General features: G+C 40.6%; 1 protein-coding gene and 1 long non-coding RNA gene across 23 annotated transcripts in view; one reads left to right on the forward strand and one right to left on the reverse strand.

Annotated features, from left to right (window-relative positions):
• The window catches only part of LOC139356018 (uncharacterized), a 39,631-nt gene extending 31,686 nt beyond the window's left edge, over positions 1-7,945 (forward strand). For both annotated transcript variants that reach the window (XR_011607377.1, XR_011607378.1), the window contains 2 exons: positions 2,074-2,144; positions 7,826-7,945. This is a non-coding gene — a long non-coding RNA (uncharacterized lncRNA). The remainder of the gene's footprint in view (positions 1-2,073; positions 2,145-7,825) is intronic.
• Positions 1-15,612, reverse strand: part of LOC105465975 (potassium calcium-activated channel subfamily M alpha 1) — a 763,404-nt gene that overhangs the window by 48,449 nt on the left and 699,343 nt on the right. The window lies entirely within an intron of this gene.

Consider the following 15,612-nt stretch of genomic DNA (forward strand, 5'->3'; position numbering starts at 1 on the left):
TAAACAATAGCAGATAACAACTGGGACCCATTGTAGTTATGCTTAACTTGCTGTGGTATGGCAGCATGCACAACTCAGTACCTATAATAAATGCTTTATTACAGTACTTTTCCATGGGGGAAACACAAAGTACTTTCTAAATCTTCCCTAGTTAAATCCCCGAGCCTTTCCAGGGAGAGAGGGAGATGGAAATTCTTATCAATCATCTCCCCTAGAATAGATGGAGAAATGAAGGTAAGTGCTTCCCCCACCCCCATAGACTTAACTTAAAGGAATTGGTTCAAATGGTGGGCCAAATTATCTTTTATTGTGTGCATATAAATGATGGTTAGAAATCCATATGCTACGTTAAACTAGGGAAATAAATTAGGCCGAGTCATCTAGGTTTGCTGAGACAGGTATTCAATATGAAGTTGTAAAAGGGAAAGATCACCTTTAAAAATGATCTATAAAGACATGTTAAAATCAAGAGAAACATCTCATATTACATCATCTATGAGATGAATTAAATTTCCTGTTAATGCCAGGAAAAAAAATCTCAAAGGCAAATGTCAGATGAAGTGCAGATCAATAAAAATATTTTGATAAGTAAATGCAACAATGCTATTTAACACATGATTGGCAACTGCTGAAACATAAATTATCCAAATTTCCCATTGCTGCTTATGGGAAAATTATGCAGATTAGAACTTGATTAGGCTTATATCATGAGACTCAATTTGGACTTTTAATCTATTAAGCTCCAATAAATGAGGCATCTGAATAGCTCCCCTGAGCAACTACGGTAATAGCCACAGCAGTCATTTCTGCAGTACGTATTCCAACAAATGCTTCAGCAGCTGAAGTAAAGAAAATTCCATGTATAGAAGTACAATTGCTCTCTAACTTGTAGGGGAGGAAAGTCCATGCACACAGGGTTGATTTGGGAAATAGGTTTTCGGAAATGACTGCAAGAAAAATCTAGCCAAAGGAAAAACCTCAGTTAAACCTTGTAATATTTTTTCACAGTAGTTTTCAGTGGCTTCCCATGAAGCTAGAATCCAGAGTCAGGAAGGCCAGGCAGCTGACCATGTTTACTAAATTTAAAAAAAGATTATTTACCACGGCAGCAGCTTCTCCTGAAACTCCCCAAAGTCTACCCCAACAGGGTAGAGGTAGCCCTCAGCACGGTGCTGGGAGGTCAATGTCAAGGAGGGAAGTGGGGAAATGCCCCTGCCAATTTGTGACTCCCCCACACAAAGCCTAATGACAGTGCTTGGAAACTGTATAAACAGACAATTCTGTGACTCCTGAGCCACAACGTAAGGTGTCTTTTGCCTCTTCAGCAATCATTCTATGCTAGAGATACGAGAGCTTTCAAAATCCTCTCATCAATTCCTCCATTCTTCAAATGAAGAAACTGAGGCTTAAAGTGGAGAAGTTATTATATCCAAGGTCACAGAACCAGTTAGCAGCAGAACCATGATAGTTGATATCTGCTGTTTTCTGTTCCTTTTTAACCCCTTCCATGCATAAGAAACCAAATCCACAGTGTTTGTTGGGGGTGCAGGGAAGAAACTCTGCCCCCACCCTGGAAACAGGAGTGGCAGCGTGAAGCCAGGCATCCTGACTTCACAGGGCCACTGATGATCTTGCATAATCCGGGTCACATCATCGGTTTATAGATGGATCTGTCCCCCTCAATCTAGGGCCTGTCCATGTTCTCCCCAGGACCTTATTTAAAAGATGGTAAAGGTGCTGTGGTTGCAGTCAGGAGCCTGCAGGTGTGGGGTTGCTGGCGAGCAGTTAGCCCACCTTGGGGTGCATGAAAACAGGGCAAATGAACCAAGAGGTGGAGAGAATGAGAGAGAGCTCTATCGTTGTTCAACTTCCTGCACCCAAATGTGCCTAAAACCAGAGGCATCCCAGTTACATGTCTCTGTTTTTACTTAAGCCTTTTTGCATTGGATTTCACTTGCGCCAAAATGTCCTAGCTAGTACAACAACTGAGAAAAATCTCCATTCTCTTCATGGTGAAATGATGCATGCAGGCCTGATTTTCTACTGAAACCAATGACCACATCTTCATTTAAGGTTTCCTGCTTGTTTCCAGTGACCAGGGACAAGACCTGGCTTAATACTCTCCTCATCTCTTTCCATTTACAGTAAGTAACATTGACTTTTTTAGCAGTACATTTTTTTAAGAGTACTTTTTTTTTTTTTTTTTGTCTTTGATTAGCACCTTTGGAAGTTGACTCCACCCACTGAATAAAGTGCCTCATCCTTTTTAGAGTTTACATTTTGGGTCCAACCCAAACCAAAGAAAGTTAAACCAACCAACCAAACAAAACTTCTCTGTAGTTATTTGCCCATTAAGCTTCGTAAAATATATTCAGCTCTTAGACAAGTCTCACACACATGAAACAAATACATTTACAGTACTTGTCTCTCCAAGCTGACAGTCTCTTTCCTTAGAATTAGCTTAAAGAGCTTACTGTGTAAGATGTTTCTCAGAACGGTTGGTTAAGGGGAGGAAGGAAGAAAAAAAGGAAGAAAAAGACAAAGCTAGTAACAACTCAAACACACCTAAAACTACAGATTTCGAGAGAAACCTAATATTCACCTGGTCTAATGTCTCCATTTACTCAAGAGCGCATGGTATCAGTGCATTTTCCACAACATCTCAACTTCTCAGTTTTGCCTTCTCCTAATTCATCTTACAATTTAAAAATAAGACAGGTCAGGTGCAGTGGTTCACGCCTGTAATCCCAGCACTTTGGGGGCCAGCGTGAGTGGATTGCTTGAACTCAGGAGTTCAAAACCAGCCTGAGCAACATGGTGAAACCTCATCTCTACTAAGAAAAAAAAATACAAAAATTAGCTGTGCGTGGTAGAGTGTGCCTGTAGTCCCAGCTACTTGGGAGGCTGAGATTGGAGGATTGCTTGAGCCAGGCAGGCAGAGGTTGCAGCAAGCCAAGATCATGTCATTGTACTCCAGCCTGGATGAAACAGTGGGACCCTGTCTCAAAAAATAAAATAAAATAAGACATACTTGCTTGGTCAGTATGGATCAAACGACTTACAATTTTACCTCCACTTTGGCCTAAGCAATTGTACTTCTAAAAATATGTGTATAATAAACATACGTGTGCATGTGTCTTTATACCAGCATGATTTATAATCCTTTGGGTATATACCCAGTAATGGGATGGCTGGGTCAAATGGTATTTCTAGTTCTAGATCCTTGAGGAATTGCCACATCGTCTTCCACAATGGTTGAACTAGTTTACAGTCTGTGGCACTATTCACAGCGGCAAAGACTTGGCACCAACCCAAATGTCCATCAATGATAGACTGGATTAAGAAAATGTGGCACATATAAACCATGGGATACTATGCAGCCACAAAAAAGGATGAGTTCGTGTCCTTTGTAGGGACATGGATGAAGCTGGAAACCATCATTCTCAGCAAACTATCGCAAGGACAAAAAAACCAAACACCACATGTTCTCACTCATAGGTGGGAATTGAACAATGAGAACACTTGGACACAGGAAGGGGAACATCACATACTGGGGCCTGTCATGGGGTGGGGGGAGAGTGGAGGGATAGCATTAGGAGATAGACCTAATGTAAATGACGAGTTAATGGGTGCAGCACACCAACATGGCACATGTACACATATGTAACAAACCTGCACGTTGTGCACATGTACCCTAGAACTTAAAGTATAGTACAAAATATATATATGTGTGTGTGTATACCCATAATTTCCTTATATTAAAAATTTGGCTGCCAGGATCTTCATTCATAGGTATTAAGTAACAACATTCCATTGAAAACAACATGAATGTCAAATTTTAGGGAAATTGGTTAAGTATGCATCCACTAAAAATAATGCAGGAAAACATTTCATGACAGAAAAATGGTCATGATAAAATCTTTGTGGAAAACCACAGGTAACATACTAACATGTACGATCCATTTTTTGAGGGTAAAAGTATATCTATGGAAATCAGACTAATATGTCAACTTTCTTATGCCTGAGCAGTAAAATTACAGGGAATGTGCATTTTCTTTTTGGTTTCTATAATTGCTAAATTTTCTAAAATAAACACATTTTATTTATGCAATGAAAAAAAATTTCAAAAATTATAAATTGATTTCAAAGTCCCTGAAATCTCGAAACCTCATGTGATCCCTATGGGTTGAGAGCAGCTGATGAACATGATGGATGGACACAGCTGGTTCATCTGTAAGGGTCTGACAACTCTTTGAACATTCACTTGATTTGGCAGTTAAGGAGACTGAAGTTCTGAGATGGAAGTGATCAGGCCAAGGTTACAGAGCAAAGGGGCTTTAAAAGAACAGGGCCCAGAGAAAGTTTTCAGGCTTCCAAGTTCTCTGTTATTTCAGTCTCCCACCATCTTGTAAGAGCTACTGAATCTCAAAGCAGAGGTCACTTAGGTAAAGCACACGTGGGCAGTGAAGAGCTGAAGAAACCCACAATGCACACAGGGGAAGGGAGGAGCAGTCAGAGCTAGTTTCCAACACAGATGGAATGTGGCACCTGCTGATTCCCATCCCTGCTCCCACCAGCCTTACCCGTTTCAGAAAGGCTGTTCCCCCTCTTCCCTCCCAACCCACCTCCTGCCGCTTCTTTACCTCTTCCAGGAAGTCTGCCTTGAATAACTTCCCACATTTCATTACTTTACAAAGATGTTTTTCTCTGCTTTTTTTTCCCATCCCCTTTATTATTTTAAAATGTATGAATTACTACTAAATATGTATGAATTACTACATATTAATATTTAAATATTTTTAAGTATCTTTAATTCTCTATGTTTTATCTTCACATACTCATTGCACTCCCCAATTTCAATATGGCATAGCTTATATTAGTCTTTCTTTATTGTGGCCGGATCTCAGCTCACTGCAAGCTCCGCCTCCCGGGTTCACGCCATTCTCCGGCCTCAGCCTCCCAAGTAGCTGGGACTACAGGCGCCCGCCACCTCGCCCGGCTAGTTTTTTTTTTTTTTTTTTTTTGTATTTCTTAATAGAGACGGGGTTTCACCGTGTTAGCCAGGATGGTCTCGATCTCCTGACCTCGTGATCCGCCCGTCTCGGCCTCCCAAAGTGCTGGGATTACAGGCTTGAGCCACCGCGCCCGGCCTGTTCTTATTTATTCTTAATTCCTGTTTCGGGACCTTCCCTGTTTGCTGCCACCACAAGAGGACAAAGGCTGTTTTGCCACTGACATGGGATCTCCTCTTTCATGATGGATCACATTTCCAGTAAACTAGAGGCTTACTATGCCATGGAAAAGGCAGATATATACATTACAAGACAGTGATAACAAGCGGATACTAATAAAACGCACAGACATCCCCCCTCATGCTGCCAAGACTATATACCATTTTCTTTCCATTACATCCATTTTTTTCTCCCCTTTTGTGAGCATTAATCAAAGAAATGCAAAGAGCTCATTAAAGTGATAGATTGACTGAAAATGTAACCACCTTTTCATTATAAACAGTTTCTTTATGTTCTTGGTGCTATGGACTTTGTTTTTTAGCATTTGTCATGTAGTTCAAATGTCCTTTTACATTTAAACACCCAATGCCAAATGGGCCCTAGTTGTTTGATTTAGTATAAAACGATGGCCAGCGCAGCAGAAACCAGAACTACAAAATCACAAGCAAAGTATAACATCCATCTCTTAAGCACACAGAAAATTAAGTCGCTGTAAAAGATGGGTTTGCCAAGTGATCCAAGGCCTTGCCATGAAATTCAGGAAAGCAGAATCGCATCACCAACGACTTTCAGCCAGCTGTCTCTGAATGGTTCTAGAGACAAGACGCCTGGCCCAAGATAGTGCCAAGGTTCCAAACATTTGATAGTTCTTTGAAAGAAAGATTTTTTTTTTTCTTAAGTGTTAAAGTGTTTCCTGTATATATGTTTATGCTGGCAGATGAATATGTAACTGGGATCTTGGATCTTGGGGTCAGGCATTCCCACATACATACACACATAAATCTTCACTAGACGAGGGTTTGGTGCTGGTTTGACTCTGAGCATCTCTCTGCACAGCATGGTCAATAACTTTTGACCACTACCTGAAATAAGTCATACCATTTGCGGTCTAGAACTTGAACACTGTGGCTACATTGAATGAGTTTGGGTCCTTCCTCTTTCTGTTTCTAGTTTGTGATTTGGGGCAATTTATTTAAATTTTGTGTCTCAGTTTCCTCATCTGCAAAATGAAAGAGGAAGATGTCATGAAGATTGAATGAGTTAATAATAATAATACAGGGAAAGTGCTTACAACAGCACCTGGCACAGAGCATGTACTTCATCAGTACTAATTATTATTTATCAACAACAGGGTTGTAAGCTGACAGAGAAAACAAAACACATGGGTTTTAGTCCCAGGTCAACTCCTACCTCTCTGTAAGAATGTAGAAGGATTCAACGTCTTATCCAAACTCAGTTCTCCTATCTGTAAAATGAGGTAGTAGCAATGTTCCCAATCCCTTTAGATTACTGTGCATCATACATAATATTGAAATCATGATAATTCTGTGTTTAGCTACTCAATATTCAGGAATGTCTGTAGAGTCATTCATGGGGCTGTTATTTTAAGGAAGTGGAACACAGGAGCCCTCTCTTCCAGGATCCTATCACATTGTCTGTATCAACAAACATATCAACATTTCATACAAGAGATGCACACCAAATACATTAAACCACAACAACCATGTAGCTTGCACATCACAACTCCAGGCACGACATCATATCCTCTCTCAGGAGTAGCCCCTAAGGCATGATTCTCCCTCCAGGAGCCCTGCATCCTTTCCATTTGCTAACAGTCAAATCATTCATTTGCTGCCATGCAATCACAGTCATGGCAATGGCTGTGGCCCTTGGTGTCTTCATCTGTAAAATAAGAATGACTCTAAGGCCCTCTCAGCTTTGAGATTTATGTCTCTTTCATGACCCCAAATTTTAAAAGTGATTTCCAACAAAATAAGCTAGCAAAGGGAATCCAGAGGATCTCCTTTCAGACTCCCTCACAAGCTCTAGTGTAGATCCAGATTTTTTTATTCAGTTTTATACCTTTGCCCAGAGGACGAAACTTTACTTCCCAAACCAAGGAGAAGGATGTACTGTCTCCAAAGTTGCTCTAATGGCTGAGAAGACCATAAATAACCATTTATTAAACAAACACTATGGGTTGAAGGAAGAGAAACCACCACAATTAGGCCCCTGAGGCCTGCAGGCACAGTACATAACAATGGGACTCTCATAATCCAGGTAATATATAACCAGTTACTCCATTTTCTTGAAGTTATCTTCATAATCAAGATGCTATCCCAGCCATTGTGGGCTTTAGAACTATTTCTAATTTTAATTTAAAGAGCAATTAAAGAAAGACAATGGATACACAGGATAATAAAGTAAGTGATTAGCAGCATGCAAATGACAGAGGTTTAATGATAATATGGTTCTAGTCTCCAAACGGCTTGTCAAGAGAAGGCCCTTTCTACATGTGGTTGTTCAGCTAATGTGTCTCAACCCACAATTACAACATTGCTGACACCATTAACCAGTGAAACAACATCACTTCGCAAAATCCTTGTTGTCTCATTAAAAAGGAAAGGGTCAGGTAATTTACCAACGTTGTATGTCTAGTTTTGTTGTTGGTAATTAGCAAACATTACCCAGCATAGACTCCCACTGGGAACTAGAGGAACTTTGTGAAATATTAAAGAAGAAAGCCTTTATATTTCACCGGAAAATTGAAAAGAGGTGCAGTAATATTCTACCTGTCGTCTTTTTGCATTTAGGAAAAGGAAAACGCAACTTGGAACTCTTTAATTTCAGGAGAAATATTCAAAATGCATTGGGAAGTCACTATCCACATGAAGCCCCTGGATCACCATTGTATACTGGCAAATAGAATCTGTGTCCCTGTTTACAAAAGCGAGTTGGAGACGGGGGGATGGGGAAATTGCAAATTTCATCTTTATTGCTCTTACTTATGTTTTTTGAATTAATCTCCTTGAAATAGAAGAAAGGGGCAATAAAAGTTTTCTTTTTGAAACGCTGCAGGACTTAAATAAGCACCAGAATTGTTTATTCAGAAAAATACACACACACACACACACACACAGACACACACATTTAGACCTAAAGATAGAGGAAATATATTCCAGGGATGAGACTTCCTGCCTCCTTGCTTCCTAATGGAATCTTCCCCACATTGGAACTCAGAGCCCACCCCCAACACTGGCCAATGCTTGGTGTGTTGTCAGGGAGTAGAATGGTACCTTATTCTTTTTTTTTTTTTTTTTGAGACGGAGTCTGGCTCTGTCACCCAGGCTGGAGTGCAGTGGCGCGATCTCGGCTCACTGCAAGCTCCGCCTCCCGGGTTCCCGCCATTCTCCTGCCTCAGCCTCCCGAGTAGCTGGGACTACAGGCGCCCGCCACCTCGCCCGGCTAGTTTTTTGTATTTTTTAGTAGAGACGGGGTTTCACCGTGTTAGCCAGGATGGTCTCGATCTCCTGACCTCGTGATCCGCCCGTCTCAGCCTCCCAAAGTGCTGGGATTACAGGCTTGACCACCGGGCCCGGCCAGTACCTTATTCTTTAAATGGAACTTTTGGAACATAAAACACATTCCAATAAATGTGAGCAGAAAATTATGAATTCATTAAACTACTTTGGTATCTTGTGCTATATATAATATTTATATTCCGACTACGGTAAAATATGCTTTAATATCTTTAGGCAACTATAAGGACTTAAATATTTATAAAATGGCTAAAGATAAAGTATGGCCCTCTTATTCCTACATACAGATGATGTAAGGCATGCAATCAAAGACAATAACACTCTCTGCCCATTTGTCATCTTAAAGGAGCCGATCAACGCGCCATCCCTCGTGTGCCATCTACATAAGAGTTGTTGCCGACACAGGCAACTCCAGAGGAGTCTGCGCCTTAAAAACTACCTAGAGTGCTATACTTCATAGAAAACAGGCCTTTCTGAAAATGGAGACAAAACAATAAATTTGCAGGCAAAACAGCTCCAAGAGGGGCTTCAAAATACTGCTGTATTTATCTCTGGGACATGTGGGAACAGGAAGCATTTTCATTTAATATTTCACAACATAGAGACAATTGCTTCCTTGCATGGTATATACTTAATGGTCATAGAAATGAGTTTTTTTTAAAAAAAAGTTTCAATATCTTAAATGCAAATAAATAAATAAGGAGACACACCTACATAATAGGAAGGGATTCCTTTGGAAATATGGAATAGACCCATATAATCCCAATAAAGAGAAAGCCACCATGAATTTATAATCACCTAGGGGCCTATTAAAAGTAGTTTTATAGATTAAGTGTGAAACCTCACCCTGATGTTCTTATTATTTACCTTCCTTGCTTGCCTGTAGGCCCATGGCCTGATTGATTTTCAAAATTCTTCCATTTCCTCTGCCGATTAGGTATTCAAAGAATTGCCCACCTGCCTTGACCTCTCAAATGGACACCTCCTGGTTTATTTTCCCAGCTCCACTAGCTCCCTGCTGGGAACCATGTGGAAGTTTGTGAATTTCTCATATATCCTGCATTTGCACAATGTCTGTTATATGCTTTCCAAACCTCCTAGCGATCATGCCTAGGAGAATGATTTATTCTATAAATAAATTTCTAAGATAAATTTCTATGGAAATGTAAGCTTTAGTAAATCAGCTGCCCTTATACAAGGATCAGAGATGGTTTCCTTGAGTAAGTAAGGGGCTAGGCCAGGGTTTCTTGACTTGGGCTGCACATTGGAATCACCGATGCATGCCTGCACCAGTGTCTAATTTAATTGCTCTGGAGTATGGCCTGAGCATTTCAAGAAGGTTAAAAGTTCCCCAGGTGAGTACAACGTGCAGCTAAGGTTGAAAACCAGTGGGCTAGTTCAGAAGTAAATCCACCCCTTTATGGTCAACTAATCTTTGACAAGGGTGTCAAGAACACACAATAGGGAAAGGACAGTCTATTCAATGAATAATGTTCAGAAAACAACATTTACATACAAAAGAGTAAACCTCAACACTTCTCTTACGGCATATACAAAAATCAAATGGATCAAAGACTTGAATGTAAAATCTGAAACCGTAAAACTCCTAGGAGAAAAAATAGGGGAAAAGCTCTTTGACATTGGTCTGAGCAATGATTTCTTGGATATGACACCAAAAGCACAGGCAACAAAAGCAAAAATAAAAAAGTGGGACTACATCAAACTAAAAATCTGCACAGCAAGGGAAACAATCAACAAAGTGAGAAGCCAACCTACCTAATGGGAGAAAATATTTTAAAACCACCTATCCAATAAAGGGTTAATATCCCACCTATATAAAGAATTCATATACTAAATAGCAAGAAAATAAATAACCTGATTAAGAAATGGGCAAAGGAACCTAATAGATATCTTTATAAAGAAGATATACAAATGGCCAACAAGTAGATATGAAAAGGTACTCAATATCACTCATCATCAGAAAAATGCAAATCACAATAAGACATCACCTCATACCCATTAAAATTGCTATTACTGAAAAGACAAGTGATAAAAAGTGTTGGTGAGGGTGTGGAGAAAAGTGAACCCTTGCACACTGCTGCTGGGAATGTAAATTGGTACAGCCCTATAGAAGACAGTATGAAGTTTCTATAAAAAATTAAAAATAGAACCACCACACGATTTAGCAATCCCACTTCTGGGTATATATCCAACGGAAATGAAATCAGTATCTCAAAGAGACATCTGTACCTCCATGTTTATTGCAGCACTATTCACAATAGCCAAGGTATAGAAACCACTGGTGCCCATTGATAGATGAGTAGATGAAAATATGGTCTGTGTGTGTATGTACCTACACATATATATAACGGAATATTATTCAGCCATTAAAAAAGAAAGAAATCCTGTCATTCAACAACATAGATGAACTGGAGAACATTATGCTAAGTGAAATAAGCCAGGTGTAGAAAGACAAATACTGTATGATCTCACTTATACATGGAATCTAAAAAGTTGAACTCATAGAAGCCGAGAGTAGAACAGTGGTGGCCAGGGACTGTGGTGAGGGTCAGGGGAAATGGGGAGATGTTGGTCAAAGAATACAAACTTACCATTATAAGATGCATAAATTATGGGCTGTAATGTACAGTATGGTGACTACAGTTGATAGTACTGTGTAGTACACTTGAAGTTTGCAAAAACAATAGATCTTAAGTGTCCTCATGATACACACCTGGGTGTGCGCGCGCGCGCACACACACACACACACACAATAGTAACTATGGGAGATGATGGATGTGTTCATTAACTTGATTTTGGTAGTCATTTCACAATGTATATGTATATCAAATCATCATGTTGTAAACCTTAAATACATACAATTTTCATTTGTCAGTTGTATCTCAATAAACCTGGAGGGGAAGAAAATCATTAGGGTAGGTAAACCTCTTAAATTTGTATATATTTATGTGTCTATGAGGAGGTAGGAGGAGGGTCACAGAGAAGATTCATTATTAGCTATTTAAAGGGGTACAAGACCCCTTTCCCAATTGAGAATTAATATGCTATAATAGATTTTCTGGCTGAGAGCCAAAATTACTGTTTTAAGAAAAAAAAAAAAAAAAAGAGGCAAAGGAGGGAGGCCACGTGCCATCTGTCGACTAGGTGGAGTAGCACGGGTCCTGCTCTGGAAGGACGTCACTTCACCAGCATCAGGGCTCCTGCCACAACCAAATTCCAGAGGTTGGAAGTGTATGAGGTTTTTTGTCAGCGAGCTGTCCCAACTTCTGCTTTACAGAGCAGCCGGGTTGTGCGGCGCCATGCTAGCCTGTCTGCAGAGGGGAAGAGCCCCATGCTCGCTGTTCATCTGCCCTAGTTCTTCCTCAACTCCTCTGTAGGTTTTTGTTAGTCTACCTCACCTGGGCTGCTCATCTTCCAAAGGTGTGTTGGTTTCTATCATCATCTATTTTCTATGCATATTTATAGACAAACCGATCAACAGTAATTCTGGCTGCTAGGTACAAGTGGATAACCCTAACTTATGATTTGTTAATCTGGGAGCAGGAGGGGATTAAATAAAATAGTAAAATTGTAATAATAATAACAAAAATAGCTAACATTGCTTTATTTCTCCCATCCTAGGTAGGAAGTGCTTTAACAGCCATTCACTCAGGGTTGCCAGGTATGGTTGTGAAGGTTGGGCACTGCACAGTAGCTAATCTAAGTGGGTACCACTCATATCAATGGTCATTGTATATTTGCATATTTATGACAATAGAAAAGTGTAGTGTCCAAACATATTAGTACATTATCACCATTTTTTCAGCAGATAAAAATAAGGTGTCTTGAGACAAGAGTGACTTTTTCTGACTTACTTAAAGGTACTGTGTGGACAATAGAAAGCCCTGTATCTCACTGAATTCTCATAGTCATTTGATGAGCCAGGTGCATTTGGTATTCTTAGTGAGAAAATTGAGATACAAAGAGGTTAAGTAATTTTCCCAGGCCTAGTAAGTGGCAGATCTGGGATTCAAACCCAAGCTGTCATTCCAGACCCCACATGTGCCATGACTGAACTTGACTGCAAAGTGCTATTTCTACAGTCCTTGATGTTTAATAACTTTTCTGTAGTCATCATGTCTTTGTATTCACACACTGATCCCTCGGTGTTTTGAGGTGGGGTCATTTTAATAAACCCCATCTTATAGATGAGGAAATGAAATCTGGAATCTTGATTATGTCAAATTGCATATGATGGACAGAACCAGGGTTTAAAACCTGTTCTTTAACCCTCCATGACTGCATCATTACTCTGACAGCCACGCTTGTGATTCACCATCGTGAATCAGAGCAACAAAACCCATCTTCCAAGTTCCTCCTGCTCCAGTCTACCGCTAAGAGGAATGTTCATTTCTACATGGCCAGGGAAGCTCTCAGGAAGCATTCACAGCTCCCTCGAGGAGAAAGCAGAGATATTTTCTGCCCTTTGTTGAACTTTGGAGGTCTCAGTCCTACAGCCTTGGGCCGTGGGTTGTTACTGTGTAATAGTACATCCAGCGAGGGCAGTCAAAGGTTGAGGACCAGGAGCTATTAGTAAAGGTTAAGGGAATAGGACAGTTTATACTAGAGACAACCTGGCCATCTGACAAAGGGTCCTACACACAAGTGCAACATCCTTGATCTCTGTAACCCCTGTCCAGTGCCCAGTTGTCAAATGAAGGGAGACTAAAGCCTGGAGGGAAAGTGTCGGTTTTTAATAAAGGTATTTGGCTGCTTTATCTCATTTGAGGGCACGCTAAGAGAGAACAGGCTGCAAACAACAGCAGGATTAAATCATTTATTCATGTATTCATCCCCTCCACAAACCTCTACTAAGTGTCTACTAGGTGTGAGGTGCTGTGCTAAGCATTTAAAAAGATTTCTGGCAGTTGGTGAGAGTGAAGAGGTCAGCAAAACAATAGAACAGGCTCTTCTTTGGAGGATCTATTCAGGTTAACAGTGGACCCACCGACAAGCATTTCCTTTGACATAGTGAGCCCTTTAAGTCCCTCGGTTATACCATTAGTACACAAATAGCCAGGTGACCCTCTGCGAAATACACTTGGCCTTTCCTGTTTCTATGCCTTCTATTACTCAGCTTCAGCCTTTTCCACATGCCTTTATTTATGTTAATCACACTTATTTTCAAATCCCAGTCCCTTTACTCTGCATTCCTTCCTGACTACCACAGCCCAAAGCCACCTCTGCCTTCCTATAACACATTGCGTGGCAGCAACCATGGGGCACTGAAAACATCTGGTAGAACATCTCTCCTGGAGATCTGTAACAAGATGCTCAAGGACTATCCTGCTTTTCTAGAATTCAGAAAATAATTTTCCTCCAGACCATTCCATGAAGTATAATTGAAGCATTTAAGGACTAGCCCTATCCTTAAATGTTCAATAAATCCAGAACTACAGTCATTTATAAATCAGTTGGATTCTTTGCAGGGTCACTTTTTTTGTTTTTGTTGTTTGTTTGTTTTGTTTTGTTTTTGTGATAGAGTCTCACTCTGTCGCCCAGGCTGGAGTGCAAAGGCGCAATCTCGGCTCACTGCAACCTCCACCTCCTGGGTTCAAGTGATTCTCCTGCCTCAGCTTCCAGAGTAGCGGGGACTACAGATGTGAGCCACCACACCTGGCTTATTTTTGTACTTTTAATAGAGATGGGGTTTCACCATGTTGGCCAGGCTGGTTTCAAACTCCCAACCTCAGGTGATCCACTTCAGCCTCCCAATGTGCTGGAATTACAGGCGTGAGCCACTGTGTCTGGCCTCAGAGCCACTTTTTTATTTTATTTTTTTTTTCTTGATATGGAGTTTCACTCTTGTCACTTTTAAGAAAAGAAGTAAAGTTTTAAAGACTGCTCATGAGTTTCTGCCTATAAGAGAATGGGTGAAGATAAAAATGCACTGAATGACTGGCTAGATTTATCTGCCAGCTTGAGGCATCTGTGCTATCTTCACAGCAGGTGTATTGAATGAAATGACTCACACTCTGAATGAGGAATACGCTGGAATGTTCCAAGCCCTGTATCATTAAGTATGTGTGTCAAAGTTGTTCCATACAACTTATTTTGTTTCTGTTCCTTTTGCCTATAGATCCCATTACCTCTACGACAGCATAGACTATGGAGAGAACAGGAGCACTAACCTCAGGCATAGGATGCAAACCAAACTGACACTCAGGATACGGTAGTTGACCTATCCTTATCCAGAATTTCATGAGGTGTCTTAGAGGGTCCATGGGATTACAAGACTTCCTTTACTTTTTTCTGAATTTACAGCTGTGCTTCCCCCCATAAGACAATATCTCTGGATCATTTTCTGAGCCTAGGCTTTGGGCACTACAGTGGTCTTTTCATTCTCATCTGCCGCCTGTCATGGAAACTTCCACTTCAGCATGGAAGGAGTAAATAAAAACTGAAAATATTCTTTAAGTTTCTTCACAAAGAAAGTAACAGCTGGGTCTCAAATATTCCACCCTTTTCCTGAAAGCTCCAAAGTCCAATCTGTATTCACAAGGAAAATAGAAAAGAAAGGCTCCAACAGTCATACTGTTCACAGAGACAGGCTAAGCACAATGCTTCACATTGCACCCAGATTTACTCGTTTGTCCAGCGGTAGTAGCAAGAAAGATTCAAACCAACAGAATCTTAGTACCTCTCATTGTTGGAACAGCTAGGGTCAATGGCTCAAAAAACGGGGATTCATGGAGACAAGAACCGTTGAAATCAAACTTCAGCCCCTTGGGTGCAAGGACCAGTTTAGAAGTGAGGCTGGCACACCTTGAGCACTTTCATCCCCCTGAATGTTTGTCCTGGTGGTGCCCCCGTGACCCCTGAAAGTACATGTATATCTTCAGGCCCATTCTCATCAGGATAACACTTGCCTTTTATGAGACAGGCTGATGTGCTGAGAAAAGCATGGACTTGGAAATCAGATGTTTGGAGATCAACTCCACGTGCCCTTGACTAGCTATGAGGCTATGGGAAAGGTCCCTAATTTCCCCGAGCCTCTGTTT

Source organism: Macaca nemestrina, chromosome 9, assembly GCF_043159975.1.
Source record: "Macaca nemestrina isolate mMacNem1 chromosome 9, mMacNem.hap1, whole genome shotgun sequence".
Classification (NCBI taxonomy): Eukaryota; Metazoa; Chordata; class Mammalia; order Primates; family Cercopithecidae; genus Macaca; species Macaca nemestrina.